Below are 17,288 nucleotides of genomic sequence, written 5' to 3'. Positions count from 1 at the left end.
ATGGATTCAACCATCTCAACAGGTAGAGCCACCATCCAAATCAGTAATGATCAAGCAATCATGCAGAATGGTAGTCCGCAGAGAGCTTAAGTGTGAATGGACGGACACCTACAGGGAGGACTCTTTCTGCAAAGTCTTCCATAAAGGAAACTCAGTTCATTTGGCTTCTGATGCAGGATGACTGTTTGGATTGCCAAAAAAGTATAAGAAACTAGTTTAGATACAAACCTCTTGGTTCTCTGGATGAGAATGCCGACCTCCCTTTCTCTAGGGAGAATAAGGAGAGGGGCTCACTTTAGCGGTATAATAGTTTTAAACCTTGTTCTATTGCCTGCCGTAAATGAAGTTGCTTCATGGACTGTCTGACGATCCTTCAGATGGCATCACTTCTCCCCAGTGGAGAACCCATCTCCATTAGGCTAGGGAGGTGAGGCAGCAAATCAATAGTCCCCCCTAGCGGTGTTTACATGTGGGAGGAGCTCACGGAGAGAGACTCCCCTTCTGCGAATAAGGACGTAATTGGGAAACCCAGCCCCTTTAAACCCAACCCGGTAGGCTAACGATAGAACATGAACCTTATGGGTCTAAACTCATGTGTTACTGGGAAACGTTGAACCACCTGGATGGTTTAGGTAATGAGATGAAGAAGCTCTCGCGAACACTACAAGCGACCGGGGAAAACACCAGAACAGCTGTAATTAATAGGATGGACGTTATGTCAGGCGGGCTCTAGGATATCAGAAACAAACGAAGGTCGAAGGGTACCAGGAAGAACACAGAGCAGAGTACCGAAGAGAGAACTGGAGAGAGAAAACGCGATGGAGAGTGCATTTAAGGTGGCGAAAAAAATCAAGAACCAGAGAGAGATCGAAGCCAAGAGAACACCCGAAAGGCAGGCCCGAGAAACTCGAGCAAGAGACTTGGAAGGTGTGGTTGAAAGGAATGTACACAGACGTCTTGTTTGGCCATGGAGAAAGCCAAAAACAAAGAAGGGAATAGGCGTCCCGCATGAGGCAGAACGCCAAACGCTATACAACTAAAAGCTGGTGGGGGGAGAGGGGCAAGACGAACAAGAGAAGGAGTGGTATAACATCCTGGTTAACCAGAGGTACATTGTTCATAAGATGCAGGGAAAGTGCCATACCAGTCGGCCGAGGGTGGTCCTACGGAAGGATGGAGATTGGGTCATGGTGGCGTGACCTGTAGCGGGTGGACGGATGGTCCAACAACAGTGCCGAAACTGATAACCCTACCCGTTCCCACAGGCCTACACAGACCCGAACAGTATCCAGAGAGGCGGTGGCTGAACATTCTATACAGGGAAGGAAGGTCGAGTCCCGTGTCTGCTTCCTGACAGCCAGCTGTACAGGGCCTGAGAAGCGAACCCTGACAAGAGTGGGAAAGTGTCACATCACGGAATACCTGGCGTTTGTGGAACCGATGGCGACACGAACGCTAGTTTCGTTTTCATTTACCTCCGTTTTGGCCACGCCCCCTTTTCCTACGTTTTTCTCCCCTCTGCCCTGATTTCATTGGTTGTGACGCTCCCCGACTCAGACTCTTTACCAGCTCCTTCCGGGTCGGGGATGCGTCGCAACGCTTCCGGGTTTTCGTATCCCTGAGCCTTGCTGCTAGTTTCCCGTTCGCCTCCCCCTTGCCAGCTACTACTTCCATTCCTTTTTGTTTTGTAGTACTGCGCCTTTCTGGGCGCCGCTTTTTTCCAGCTATATTTCCTATTTAACTAGCCTTTCTTTGTTTTCCCTTTTCCCGTAACTTTTCTTACACCCACCTTCTACGCCTCCTTCCAGTCTGTTACCCCCCTTCCTTCCTTCTACGTTCTACCCTTTTCCGTCTTCCCTTTCTTGTTTTCCTTATTTTTTTATATCTTTTTACCAGGTCTTTCCTTCCTTTCTCACTCCTTGTTCCTTTGGGTATCTCTACTTTTGCCCTGCCGTGTACCAGACCCTTGCCTGTTCTCCGGATTGCCTATTCTTGCCGCCTAAAGATACCTGCCTATTACTCACCGTGTACCAGACTCCTGCCTGCATTTGGACTGCCTTTGTTTATCGATTTGAGTTCAGACGCCTGTGTTTGTTCCTGGTTGTCTGTGGACTACTGCCCTTCCAAGGCATCACTCCACGGGATACTTCCGGTCTACAGTTCTACTCACCTTTCCGGAGACCAATCTACGAACAATATAGGATTTAGGGGTTTTTTGTGCCTTATAGGCTTTTTCCCCTCCTAGGCGGTTCCGGGAGAGGAGCCCCCTGGTCTTCCTCCTTGGAGACACGGTGGCTTCCTTTCGGGGCCGTCCTTACCTCCATAAAAAAAAAGAACCTTCCAGGAGAAGAGAAAAGAAGGGTACCTGGAAAGAAGAAGAAGGTGAGGAGTTAGGGGAGGGGGTAACTTCAGAATCTGATTCATCTGACAAAGAGAGCACTGATTCAACTAACAGACCTGACAGAAAGGAACAAGTTACTTACCTGTAACTGTTGTTCTCCAGCATGGGTCTGGCATGGATTCACATGCTCATGAATATTCCCCGTCGTCAGGCCGGGAATCCTCGGTATAGAAAAAAATCAGTATCAGTTTCGTTTCTGATCTGTCTTTCTCAGTAGTAACCAATCACTGGTCTCTGGGTCATACTGCCCCCAGCCAATGACTGCCCTCTCCCTAAGCCCCGCCCCTGGCAGCCATCCTCAGATTTGGTAGCACGTGAAGTGGCAGTATGACCAAGTGAAGAGCTGCAGAGGGGTAGGCGGGAGGGTTTGCATGTGAATCCATGCCAGACCCATGCTGGAGAACAACAGTTACAGGTAAGTAACTTGTTCCTTCTCCAGCATGGGGTCTGGCATGGATTCACATGCTCATGAATATAAGAATACATAGCAGTATACACATGCACAACCATGGGAGGTGGCAAAAGGCTCAATATCAAGCAATACAGCAACTCAACATTAAGCAACTCTTACCCCCTCATCAGGCTCACCTTAGGCGAACAGGTTGCGCAGCACTGCCTGGCCGACTCTGGACTCCTCCCTGGAATCCAAGTCGACGCAGTAGAACCTTGTGAAGGTGTGCGTCGACCTCCACGTAGCAGCCCTGCAGATGTCAAGCAGGGGCACACCAGACAGGAACGCCGTAGTAGCAGCGATCGCTCTGGTCGAATGGGCCCTCGGACGGCCTGGCAACGGTCGGTTTGCCAACCGGTGACAGTGCATGATGCAGCCGGAGAGCCATCTGGAAATGGAAGTCTTCGAGAGAGCCTTCCCTTGATTCACAGGTCCAAAGTTCACAAACAGCTGTGATGTCTTCCGAAAACTCTTCGTGTGGTCCATGTAGAACTCCAGCGCTCTAGCTACATCCAGCGAGTGCAGAGTCCTCTCAGCCGGCGACGGGAAGAAAACTGGCAACACCAAGGGCTCGTTGAGGTGGATGTCCGACGGCACCTTGTGCATGAAGCAGGGGTGCGTCCTCAGCTCCACCCTTGTGTCGTGAAAAGTCAAGTATGGAGGCTTGCAAGACAGGGCCTGGATCTCTCCCACTCGTCGTGCAGAGGTGATGGCCACGAGGAAAGCTGTCTTCCATGACAGAAACTTCAACGGCACTGAATGCATAGGCTCGAATGGGGCCCCCATGAGCCTAGTCAGCACCACGTTGAGCTCCCACGCCGGGGCAGGGGCCTTCACCGGCGGGAATGATCGGAACAGTCCTTTCATAAATTCCTTCACCAGTCGATGAGACTACAAGGACGCCCGTCCTGTAGTCCTGGTGTAACGTGAGACGGCAGCCAGATGTACCTTGATGGAAGCGTGAGATAGTCCAGCCTTGGCCAAGGACAATAGGTACGGCAATACTTGAGGGGCCGTAATCCGCAGAGGGTTAATCTTCTGTGCACGGCACCAGACAGAGAACCTCTTCCATTTGTGTCCGTAGCACTTGCGAGTTGAGGATGCCCTGGCCTTCGCGAGAACCTCTCTGCAGTCGGCCGGGATGTCGTATCCTCCAAACTCTAGTGATGCAGGAGCCAGGCCTGCAAGTTCAGCGACTCTGGTTCGTGATGAAGAATGGCGCCTCCTTCTCTGGAGAGAAGATCCGCGTCCGTCGGCAGCTTGACTGGTGTGGACGCTGACAAGTCCAGAAGGTCCGGGAACCAGATCTGCCTCGGCCACGCCGGTGCAACGAGGATCATCCTGCACCGGGACCTCTTGAGCTGGTTGACGAGCCCGAGTAGTAATGGCAATGGCGGGAATGCATAAAGGAACAGGCCGTCCCAGGGGAACGAGAAAGCATCGCCCATGCTCCTCGGTTGGGGAAACCTGCTGGCGAACCTCCGGCACTGGGAGTTCGCCGCCGTTGCAAAGAGATCGATCTGGGGTTTGCCCCATCATCGGAAGAGTCGGTCCACTTGATCCTGGCGCAGTTCCCACTCGTGGCACGAGCGCAGCTCTCTGCTGAGTGAGTCGGCAATGGTGTTTTTTATCCCCGCCAGATGAAAGGGTACCAGAAACATCCCTTGGGCGACGGCCCAATGCCACAGATCCTGGGCTTCCTTGGATAGGGCAGGGGATCTGGTTCCGCCCTGCTTCCGAATGTAAAACATTGTGGTGGTGTTGTCGGTGAAGATCCTCACCACCTTGCCCTTGAGGGACGGAAGGAAGGACCTGAGGGCCCAGAACACTGCACGGAGCTCCAAGATGTTGATGTGGAGAGACTTCTCCTCCGGGAGCCAAAGGCCTCTCGCGTGGAGACCCCCGGTGTGCGATCCCCAGCCTTCCAGGGAGGCATCCGTCGTCACCGTCACCTGGTGGGCCGGGGCTAGGAAACCTGTTCCCGCCATCAGATGAGAGCGAACACCCCACCATCGTATCGCCTGACGGAACGCTTTGTCAAGCGGGATCCTGTCCTCGAAGCTGCCCGTCGTCTGGATCCAGTGGGCGTCAAGGAATTCTTGCAAGGGCCGCATCAGAAGTCTGCAGTGGCGCACCAGATAAATGCAGGAGGACATCATTCCGAGGAGGGACTTGATAGACCTCACTCTGGCCATGTCCGTGGCCAGCAGACGTTGCACCCTTCCTAGGATGGTCCTTATCCTTTCCTCTGACGGTGAGGCCCGCCGTGCCACTGTGTCGAGCTGTGCTCCCAGAAACAGGGCGACTTGCGACGGGACCAGGTGGGATTTTGGAAAGTTGATGGAGAACCCCAGGTCCGTGAGCAGCTGGACGGTCTTCACAGTGTGTTCCACGGCGAGCTCCCTTGTCCTTGCCCGTATGAGCCAGTCGTCCAGGTAGGGGTAGATGTTGATCCCCTGCAGGCGGAGCCGCGCCGTCACCGGTGCTAGGCACTTGGTGAACACCCTGGGCGCCAATTTTAATCCGGACGGGAGGGCCTTGAACTGGTAGTGCCGCCCTTTGACCACGAACCTCAGGAACTTTCGGTGTCTCTTTAGAATAGGGATGTGGAAGTAAGCATCCTTCAAGTCCAACGACGACAGGAAATCGCCCTCCTCCAGCTGTCCCAACACGTGCTGGAGGGTGACCATCCGGAACTTCTGTGCCTTGATGTATTTGTTTAGTCGTCGCAGGTCCAGGATGGGACGCCATCCTCCTGTCGTCTTCTTTACGAGGAAGTATCTTGAGTAAACTCCGGAGCCCCGAAGCTTCTTCGGGACGAGCTCAATGGCACCTTTCCTGAGCATCGCCCTTACTTCCAACAGCAGTTGAGGGACGTGATTTTCCTTCCTGGCCACGGGAGGAATGCGGGGGCACCTCTTCTGGAACTCGAGGGCGTGCCCCAGGGCCAGGGCGTCCAGCACCCAACGGTCGGTGGAGAGGGACTCCCACACGCCGATGAACTTCGTCAGCCGGCCTCCCACCGGGGTGCTTCGGCGGGGGCTCGACGGTCGGTTCAATCTTGCTTGGAGGCCGCTTTGCCTCCTTAACCACCTTGGTGATGACGGCAGGATCCACCTGACTTGCCGCGTCACCTGTAGGCCCCCTGCGATGAAGATCTTGCTGCTTGACGGTACGTAGAGGAGCTGCTGCCGGCTCCCTTGGAGGCACCCTGTCTGCCTCCGGAGCTCCGAAAGGACGGCCGTCGCTGTTGGAGCACACCCAGTGCACGGGCCGTCTCTGTGTCCGTCTTGATCACCTGAAGGGACTCATCAACCACCTTGCCAAAAAGGTTGTTCCCATCGAAAGGCATGTCCAAAACCTTGGTCTGTACGCCCTGGCGGAAATCCGTCGCCTTCAGCCATCCTCGTCGTCTCAGGCAAACGCTGTTGCCCAACTGACGGAAACCGGTGTCGGCGATGTCCGTAGCCACCGTAATGGCGTTGTCCGAGGCAATCTCACCTTCCTGTAAGATTTCCAGGGCCTCAGCCCTCTTGGCGTCTGGAAGGAAGTCCAACAGAGGGGCGATCTTGAACCACAACCCCCTGTAGTAGCGGGCTAAGATGGCCAGGGCGTTGGCCGTCTTGATGGTCGTCGCTGCAGATGAGATGACCCGTCGTCCCATCGCATCCAGCTTCCTACCCTCGCCGTCCGGCGGGGAGGTTGAAGTCGAGGCCGATGCCCCCCCCGCTTTCTTCTTGGCCGCCGCCGAAACGATCGTAGGTTGCGCCCTAAGGCACAAGGGGGCAGCGTCAGGGACCCGGTACTTCTTCTCGTACCGGTCCCTCTTCGCAGGAGCCGTGGCAGGGTTCTTGAGGAGGGCGAGCCCCTCATCCCAGATGTCATCAAGAAGCGGTACAGCGAGGACCGTCTTCCTTTTAGCCTCACGCCTTTGGTAAAGGAACTCTTCCTTCTTCTTTTCTTCGGGGCAGAGCTGGAAGAGCTTGGATGCCCTGGAAATCATAGCATGGAAGGATCCAATCTCGTCGGGCGGGGACGCCCGGGCAGGGGGCGACGGGGGACACGTCCCGTCGTTGCCTCCGTCGTCATCCATACCCGTCGTAGTCGTGTCCATGCCTGTATCATCCCCGTGGGTAGTGGACCTGGGGGGAAGGCAGAGAAGGCCGCAGAGGCGGTAGAGGAGGCCTAGGATGAGTCCTCCTCCTCTTAAGTGGTGGGCTCTCCGAAGGTCCTGGCTCCGGTTCCCCCGTCGGGACTGGCTCAGGTACCTCCGTCGGGGGAAGGGGCAACCTAGTCCTCATCTCCGAGCATAAGGACTGGATGGCTGACAAAATGGCCGCCGAGGTGTCCTGCGGCGCCGGAAACGACGGGAGCCAGGGCTCTTGAGGAGCCTCGTCTGCGACACCGTCGCCATCGTCGTCACCCTCGTCGGGGTCCCTCCCGATGGGCTGGGCCCTCCTCCACGACTTGGATGAGCTCCTCTTCAAAGGTCGTGTCCGTATCCACGAGGGCCTCCAGCCCCTCCCACATCCTTTCCAATGAGGACTTCGTGGGGGTCTTCTCGATGGGCCTGAAAGATGACTCCCTCCGCGGTGGCAGGGAGACTCTGGTACCTGAGGGCGCCTCCACTGGTGTAGCCTCCACAGGCTGGACCAGGGCCGTGGCGACATCCTCAATCGAGGTCCTAGCAGGGTGAATTAAGGCCAACGTCACCTTCTGTACGCCTGGGGCCTTCACCTTGGGGGGTGGGTCCGAGCCTCGCTCCCCCTCTGCCAGAATCTTCGAGATCGACCGGGGCCTCTCCAGAAGCTTCGTCGGGTTCTCTGACTTCCTCTTACCCGAGCCAGAGCGTTGGCTCGTGGTCGATGGCGCCGGGGAGGATGCGCCCTGCCTGGCAGCCGAGGAGCCCGACCGTTCGGCGCTCCCGGTGCCCGCGGACTCGCGGTGCTTAGCCTTTTGTTGGGCCCCCGTCGCCGGGGCACCCTCACAGGACTTAGAAGACCGCTCGGACTTCTTTTTCTTCTTCTCGCCTGGCGGGCTCTTACCTTCCAGCCAGTTGGCGAGACGGAGGTGGCGATCCTTCATGGTCCGCTCCAACATGTTCCCACAAAACGCGCAGTCCTTTTCCTTGTGCGTCTTGTCCTCATGGAGACAGTAGAGGCATAAAGAATGCTCGTCCTCCTTGAAAACGTTCTGAAGCTGGCATCCAGGGCAGGTCCTGAACAGCTTCCCGGGCGTCGAGCTCCCTTTCTCCTGGGCCATGTCCGGGAAGGCCTTGGAACTTCTGGAATCCTCCAAAAGCGTAACTCGATGAAATCTTCACCCTTGAGGGGAGTAGAAACTCCGAAACGGATCCCCGTTGGTCGGATGTAGAAACAGTGGAGCTTGAGGCTCTATTTAACCGAAAAAATGAGAAAATCTCCTGAAAAAAGCGGGAAAACGCAGCAAAAGCTCGAGAGCTACAGCACGAGGACTCCCAACACTTGAACGTGCAGTAAAAATCTGAGAATGGCTGCCAGGGGCGGGGCTTAGGAAGAGGGCAGTCATTGGCTGGGGGCAGTATGACCCAGAGACCAGTGATTGGTTACTACTGAGAAAGACAGATCAGAAACGAAACTGATACTGATTTTTTCTATACCGAGGATTCCCGGCCTGACGACGGGGAATATTCATGAGCATGTGAATCCATGCCAGACCCCATGCTGGAGAAAGGCGATTGACAGTCACGAAAACCCAGCCCGAACCGGTGACGACTGACAAAGTACCAGGTAACGAGAATTAGTAAACTCCGGCAGAGGGCCAAGGGAAACCCAAGAGAGCATCAGAGAACATTAGTAATAACAAGAGGGTGTAAAGGACTGTTTGCTGATCACATACAAAGATAAAGAACAGCAAAAAGCTATCCCTCAACTTGGCATTTGTGATTAAAATCTGTTCATATTGCTTTGGAAACTAGATGCCCTTGAACCGTATTAAAGGGGTTACCTTCTTGAGTACAATCCACAGAAACCAAAACGGGTCTTCTGAACAATCATCGATGAGAATAGAGATCCCAGGAGGGTAATCATTGATAGAGATGTAGAGGTCCTCCTGGCACACCCTAGAATCATTCAGGGCTGGTCCATCGAGGCATACTCCAATCATCTTCTGTCATAAGTCTATTACATATTGCTGATTGGTCAACACCAGCTCATGCCAAAAGTCCCGTCTTTTCAGCTCATGACCTTAACCTTTCCTTCCTCAAGATAAGAAAACATTATTGTTGTCATTTTCTTCAAGCTTGAAAAGCTAGGAAAATAGAAAACCCTTTCAGACTGTAAACTATTAGAAAATAGAGAAAACTGTAAACCTTTTTGTTATACAGTTCCCAGTCCAGTTCTACAGGATTGTGGTGCTGGAGAGTCAGGAGGCACTCTGAGGAACAGCTTAATCATCCCAGTGGGGGCGGTACAAGAATTGTGCAAAACCTAGAGATTGTAAAACCTCCATAAAGGAGCTACGAGCCTTATAAAGAAATGTGAAAGACATTAAGGAACCAGCTAGGAGAACACAGTCATTCTCCTACCCCCCACAAGAACTTTGTGTGATTGTTTATTTTCTGTTGTGTTACAGAGAACCCAGAACTTTGGTGGAACTTTTACTTTGAACAACCTGAGAGGCGTTTGGACGCTTTGCATCCAGGCGAAGCGAGTCATTCGCCTGGATTACGAACAGTAGCTGCTAGCTGCTCTTTATGGTGTTTTGTTGTAGTGACACGGATAAAGTACCTCCATTCTACCTCACCTCGGTATCTTATACAACGCTAATTGATGTTTGCATTGTTTTTGAATTCATGTCATCATTTCTCTGGATACAACGAAAAGTGAAGTTTGTATTTTTTTTTAATCAATTCATGGTATTTTCTTCATCAGTTTAGAACTGCATGTGAACAAAGTATATACTTTTTTATTTTTTCTCATGTATATCACAATTATATATTTGTTTGTTTGATGTTGGATTTCTGTGTTTTTTTACTTTTGGAGCACACATGTCTATTTACTTCACTTACAAAAAATTACAAATAGAATTGTTTCATGTTTTCAGTCTTCGTATTGTTTCGTTTTTTCTGTCGAATAGGTTTGAATACAATTGGTTTCAATGAAAATAAAAGTCACACTCCAGAGCATAAATTCGATTTCTGGAGAGAGAGAGTTCGACTTTGAGTGGTTATCCCAAATATTTAACCCAGTCCACCTCTTTGGGCACAGCAACATTCCCCTCTCTTTGTTTAACGGATAGAGTAAGAGCCTTTGTGACCGGGATGGCACCTTTATGTTTTGACTCACACAGACTTCCTGACGTGCACCCTGGTTTCTTTAATTTAGGTAGGGAAACCGCCTTAGAGTTAGGGATAGCTAGTTTTGGTTTATCATTTAATAAAGTCTTTAGCAACCACTACGGCACCACTTGGTCTCTTCATTCCTTGTTGCAAGGTGTAGAAGCAGCCCGAATTCCTGGGGCTATGGCGGCGACTCATTGCTATATAATTACCCGTTTTTCATGAAGAATTGCGCATACATTTGGAGCTTCAACTGCCAAAAGCAACTAAGTTATCATAGAGGATATTGACAAGTGAAAGTTTTTTTCAGATGACCGAATGTGCCAAAATGCACTTGAGGAAATAGCTGTTATTCATTTTGCACAGCAAATAAGAGTGCCCACCCTTATGCAGGGTCTCCAGTTTCAATGGGTGCTGACATAAGGCTTGGACCTTAGGCCTGGAAGTGTCGCCATAATCTTAATTTTGCAATGCCCTCAGTACAATATTGCTTCCTATGTTGGACAGCAAGAACACCCTTAAAATCTGCCGCTTCTTGTTCACATTGTATTTTGGTAAGGGTAAGGGAATGGTCAAGGAAAAGGCAGATAGCATCCTAGCAAAAATAGTTCAGCAATCAGCACTAAGTGCACCAAAGGCTGCTCTCCTGGATGATATGAGAAAAAACTGCAGTTTTCACAAAAAATGCAGCCTGAAGTGTAGCTGAAAAGTATCTGAAGCATAAACAAATGGTAATATAGGAATTTGATAAGAAATTAACTGCACTTCTCAGATTGTTTGCCATCTCCATAATGTCTGCAGTCTCATTCGTTTAATTAAAACTAGTGAATAACTATGCTTTTATTCTTTTATATTTTAAAGAAAACATTCAAAGCACCAGGAAAACGAGTTCTGGACCAATGGCATCACTAAGACCAATTGAACCTCTTCCAGATTACTGAGGCAAAGTCTGAGCTGACATTAAGCAATTGTTTTGAAAGCATGGAAAATCAATAAACACACTCTTGCTTGGGAGTGGTCATGACTGCCCTGTTCATGTAGCTTCAATTATAAACCTATGTTTTAGTCAAGGATAATGTCCTGAAATTCTTTGAAAGTGCAGCGTCCAACATTTCTCCTGAAAAAACATCAAATAGCCAATCTGTAACTTCAGGGTCATTCAGAGGCACACAGGAGATTGGACACCAATCATACAGGGCCTGGGAGGAAGACTGTCCTCCAGAATATCAGAGGAGGCCTCCAGTAGGTTAGTTATGTAGGGAGTTCTGATGGAGATCGATTATGTTGCTGCCTTAAATACCAAGGGCCACAAACTGCTACTGTAATGCCTTGAATGGTTGGTCTAAGGGACACTGTTAGTAGTCCATACCTAAGGCAGAAATCCATAGTAGGTATTTGGTTTTGAACTAATTCTAAAACCAACATCATAAGTGAAATTTTGAAGCTTATAGCATATAGTCCCCTCTGCTGTGCTTCCAATAGGAAAATAATTTCGTGTATAGAAGGTTGCTTTTAGCGCATATTCCTTGAGTAGTTCAAATGAGATGAAGATCAATTTTATTTAGCATTCAATTAATGTTTTTCACAGTTTTTTTTTTGGGAAACTTTTATTGGCGAAAAAAACTCAAAACAGACAGGTGTCCACTGTTTCAATACAATCATTTAAGTACACTTCCTTTCAGTACATTTTGTAGACGTTCATCACATCCTGCCCCACTTCGGCAGCAGTGGGCCACTCCCTCCCCTCTCATTAGTCTGTTTGGGAGTGCATGTTTCTCTGCAAGCCCAAGACTGCCACTGCCGCCCCCACCTTCCAGTTTATGCATTCAGTTGGGCCCCCCTGAATCAGGGGTGAATATTGTCTGCATGAGCGCTTTCCGGCTTCCACTTCCATACTCGTCTCATGCATCCCTATCTGTAGCGCCCTGTGCCATACTGCGGTCTCTGCCAGCGATCAGTACTTTATGTCCACCCAGCAAGCTCCACCTTGGGTCCCTCAGTTCATTTCCAGGCCATTGCAATTCTGCGTTTTGACAACACACAAATGAAATCCTTCATTCTGGAGAAGTGTGCAGTGTGTCCACCCCACCTCAGAAACTGTCCCAGCAAGCAACAAGTGCCATGGCTGCATTAGGATCCCTCCGCTAATCACCCGACAGGTCCAGAACATGTGCATCATGTCTGCCCCCGCATAAGTACACCTCAGGCAGATCTTATCCCCTCCTCTGTCAATCTGCATCAGTCTGTGTGGGGTTAGGTACGCCCTATGCATTACATATATTTCAGTGAGCTTGAACCTGGCATTCCTTAAAGACCCCCTTAGTGTATAACAGCACTCGCTTACATTCCATGTCTGTGAAAACTCTCCTCATATCCGCCTCCCTGCTCCTACGCACCACCAGCTCCGTTTTCCCGAGGTTACTCAAGAATAGGTCATACAGTCTGGAGACTATGTGGCCCCCTTCAAACAGGTAGCGTCTAGCACTGTGGTAACTTCCATGCCCTCTCGGAAACCCAGCCATCTCTCTTCTATCCTCCCGACCATGCCCAGGTACAGTAGAAATTGACCTTCATGTATGCCATGATCACTAACAAGAGTCGGGAAGTCCACCATCCTGCCGTCCTGCAATAGGTCACCCGCTATGGCTATCCCCTTGCCTTACCAATGCCTTCCGAACTGTTCCACACACCCTGCTGTTCCCCAATGACGCCAACCAAAAGAAAAAGGGTTGGTGGTCCCCAAGAGTTTCCAAGCCCTGCGCCACAGGTCCCTGCAGAGCTTCAGCAGTCGAGAGGGCCATAGTAGCATAGCGCGTGCCTTTTACTCATAACCCTTCCTTCAAAAAGTATTATCCCAATAGTGGTTGCAGCTGTGAAGGGTCTTGTGAGGCCTCATCCACCAACCAATTCACCACAAATTGCAGTTGCCCTGCTAAGTACTACAGCTCCAAATGGGGTATCCCAATTCCACCACCGCTTTAGTCCCTCAGCAAAGTGCATAAAGCGCTTCTGTTTATACCCCCCCACCACCCCATAGACAGTCTGGGGTCAGCATGTCCAACAACTGAAAGAATCTTCCAGGTATATTGTAGGGCATGTTGATCAAATGATATAGGAGACGCAGGCGTACAACCAATTTTAGAAGAGCCGCCCTGCCCGGAATCCCCAGGAGCAGTTTCCCCCAAAACTTCATGGAGTTGACTATGCCATCCAAAGCTCTCGTCATGTTATGCCTGTTGGAGGAGGCAGGCATGCCACACATTAACAATCAGATATGGGAAGGTGTTGACTGCCCACTACAGGCCTAGATCAGGCAGCTGTTCCATGGTAAACCCCTGGAGTTTCACCAGCAGGATGTCTCACATTTGACCCTAACACCTGAATAAATGGCAAATCGATCATTTATGCCCAGTAAGTACAGTGGATTGGGCTCAGGTTGATTCACATACAGCAGCATATCGTCTGCGTACAAAGAAACCAAGTATACCACTCGTCTAACACAATACCTGCCTCCACATAGTCAGTTCGGAGAAAGGCAGTCAATGGCTCCAGTGCAAGGATGAACAGCATCAGCGACAACGGGCAACATTGCTTAGTACCCTTGTATACTTCTGCGATCTACTTTCCGGTTTTCACCCTCGCCTTTAATGCAGTGTAAATCAGCTGTACCCAACGCAGGAAACTGGCTCCAATCTCAAAACGCTCAAGGGTCCCCAGCAGTCAGCCCCATCGGACCGAGTCAAATGCCTTGACCACGTCCAATGAGGCTACTGTGCAATCTACCCTCAGGTGGTTAGTGCTATCTATCACATGAGGCAGCCTCTGCAAGTTCCACGAGGTACTACGCCACGGGACATAAGCAGTCTGATCGACGTGGATCAAGCTTCCTATCACCATCTTGAATCTATCCGCCAGAAGGATCTTGCAATCCTGATTAACCATAGAGAGGCCTATATGAACCGCAACTCTGTCCAGATATCCAGGTTTAAGGATAGGCACTATAGTGGATTATCTCAGGCTGTTGGGTAATAATACCAACTCAAATGCCTCTACCAAGACCTCCAAGAGCTGGGCCAATAGGTCTGCATATGTTTTATAAAATTCCACAAGGAGTCCGCCAGGGGTCTTAGTGGTCGTAAAACATCTGCTATCACTGCACTGTTTTCACCTAGTGTCAGAGGAGCATCAAGCATGTCCGCCTGCTCCCTGTCCAACCTGGGTAAATATAACTGAGCTAGGGCTTTACTTGTATCTCTATAGCCCATTATTATGGCCTCAGAGTATAAAGATTAATACAATCTAAAAAGAAAATGTGTTGATCACCACTCCCGTCTGTGATAACACTAATCATGTCCCGCAGTTCTTGCCTTCTATATAGCCATGGCAAAAGTCGCCCAGGTTTATCACCCTCTGCGTGTAGTCTATGTGTATACTTAGCGAAGTCCAATCTGCCCAACCGTTTTCATTCCGCAATGCATTTCTGGTGCAACTCCATCAACCTCCTAGACCCCCCCCCCCCCAACTGACTCACCTTCAGCGCACTCTTCCCATGCAATAGCTTTCTCTGTATCCGTTAAAGCCTGCAGTATGTCTTTTCTAAGGCCGCCCACCTTCCCAATTGCCACCCCCTGCATGACTACTTTAAGGCATCCCACAAGGTGCCAGCCCTTGCGACACTGCCCGTATTAATGTCGAAGTACTCCTCGATCTTATCTTCTAAATACCTATTAAAATCTGCATCTAGCAGGGCATCATCCCTCAGTCGCCAAGTGGGTATCAGAGGTTCCCTGCCATATAGCGATCAACGGGGCGCGGTCGGAGAGGACACTAGCCTTGCAGTCTATAGCCACACTCACCCAAAGTCCCTTTCCCAGTGAAAACATTGTCTATACGCGTATGTAATCTATGGGGAACTGAAAAATGGGAATAGCCACGCGCCTCATCTTGCCTCTACCTCCAAACATCAACAAGTTGCAGATGATGCAATAGGGAACCGAGCGCTTTAGGCAGTGGTGCAGCTTTTCGGTATTTCTTATCTTATCTATCCAGACACGGGTTGAGAGAGCAGTTAAAACCCCTGCCCCAAACCCATGTAGCCCCCCTGAGTGTAGACAACCTTGAGTATAGGGACAGGAAGAATACCGTGGCATTGTGATTCAGGGCGCATTTGTAGACCAAACTTATCTCCTTATTTTCCAGTAGCCCATGTACCAAGACCATTCTACCCTAGTCATCCTTCTAAATCTCCAATAATTGAAAAGGGACTGTAGGTGCCACCTAAATGAGAACACCTCTGGCGTATGCAGAAAAAGGAGAGCCATACAGTTTGCCGCCCCATTTCTTCGCTAGCGTGGCTTGTCTATCCGCCGTGAGGTGCGTTTCCTGCAGTAGCGCAACTTGAATCCTCATCCTAATCAGATACGCATGCACCAGCAGCCTTTTAACATAGCTATTAAGTCCCCTTACGTTCCAGGTGATTTCATGGCAAGGGTTGATGCCCTCGGTGTAAAGTCCTACCAGGGCCCCCCCATCCTACCACCCTGCAGTCTCATCTCCCCCTTCACCTCCCTCAGGTCGCCCCCAACCAGCAAGAACAATCGTGCCTCCCAGCCGCTACCCCCACAAGCCCAGCAGTAATGTCTACCACCCAGGCAAAAGGACTGGGTGTCGAGAAGCAACCTATATCTATGCATCACCTGCCATTGTCACTTTGATCATGTTTCAACCTGTCAACAAACAAGCAACCCTCCCTTTCCCCCCGGAACATGGAGGTAACCCAACAAATTAACAACTCCTCCCCACCCCCCCTGTCTAAACAACAGCCCAGCAGTAACTCGCCTGCTCAGGCTCAGCTGCCTCTCCCGTACCTGCCTACCCATATGAACTTACAAATGGGGTGTGTGGCAGATGCCCGTAGTTGCAACCATCAGGGCACCAGCCTTATGTCCCAATTTCCCAATTCTATCGGACCACACAATCCATTGTCGTATCCCCCGCGCCCTTCCATCCAGGCTGAAAGGGGAGAAAGAAAAAAAAGGAAGAAAAGAAAAACAGGCGACGCCATTCTTAATGTGTTTCACCACCACCAGTCTATGGCTCGTTATTGCCTCTACTTGGGAGCTGCAGTATCCCTTGCGCATTCATCCAGGAGTGTGTGTCTGCCATGTTTTTGAAGAAATGTGATCTTCCATTATGTAGGATCTTTAGTTTGGCTGGACAAATCAGCATGCATCGTAAATGTCCCTGCCGTAATCGCTCATTGGTAGGCCAAAACATCGCTCTGCGTTGCTGGACTAAAGCAGTATAATCATAGTATATCGCCAGCTTTGAAGACCCTCTGGTGATAGTTCCCTCCTCCCCCTCTGGAAAAGACAAGAATCCTTTCTCTGTCTTTATAGTTCATAATCTTCGCTATCAGCGGTCCCGGGGGGGGGGCGGGGACAGGGTGGGAGTGCCTTGTTGGGGTTTCCTCGCCAGTGATCTATGCGCTCTTTATACAGTAAATCCTAGTGTCAGCGTGCCTGGACCCACCTACTGCAGGAATATGTTTTCGACATATGCCGTGGGATCTCTGCCTTGCTCGCCTTCTGGGAGGCTGAGAATTTGGATGTTGTTCCTGCGGGCCTCCCCTCTGCGTCTTCTGTGCGGTGTTCCAGGACTTTCACTTGGTCAATCATTTCTGCTACCTGTGTTTGAGTGCTGGCAATACTAGTCGTGTTGTCTTGCATTCGCAGTTCAGCAGTTCCCAAGCTATCCGTTAGCGCTCGCAGATCCTGTCGCAATTTGACCGACATCCACAATGACTGCATTGATCTTGCGCTCCAACACCATAGTTGCTATTGCTGCTAGGATGGGGCATTCCTCCTGCGGAGGCACCTGCAACGAAGTAGCTGCTTACCATCTGTCTGGCCCTCGCCTTACAGTTCTTGTCTGGCATCTGAGGTTAATGTCCAAGCCAGGCCAGTGTAGCCTGCCGCGGCAGCACAGCGTTCTCTATGCCACCACAGCTCAATTCCAGCAGGGGAGACACCCCCAGACCGTGGGCCGTCCCCTAGGGCGATGACAGTGTGCCACTGCCCCTCGCTGTGGCATCCCCACACAGGTAGCTGCTTCGCTGG

The 17,288-nt window shown here is 50.8% G+C and overlaps 1 protein-coding gene across 1 annotated transcript in view; it reads right to left on the bottom strand.

Annotated features, from left to right (window-relative positions):
* The window catches only part of CWC27 (CWC27 spliceosome associated cyclophilin), a 1,312,165-nt gene that overhangs the window by 1,036,496 nt on the left and 258,381 nt on the right, over window positions 1-17,288 (bottom strand). The window lies entirely within an intron of this gene.

This window comes from Ambystoma mexicanum, chromosome 6p, assembly GCF_040938575.1.
Source record: "Ambystoma mexicanum isolate Mex_15411 chromosome 6p, UKY_AmexF1_1, whole genome shotgun sequence".
NCBI classification, from domain to species: Eukaryota; Metazoa; Chordata; class Amphibia; order Caudata; family Ambystomatidae; genus Ambystoma; species Ambystoma mexicanum.
Note: the sequence above shows the minus strand (reverse complement) of the source record. Positions and strands in the feature narration are given on the sequence as shown.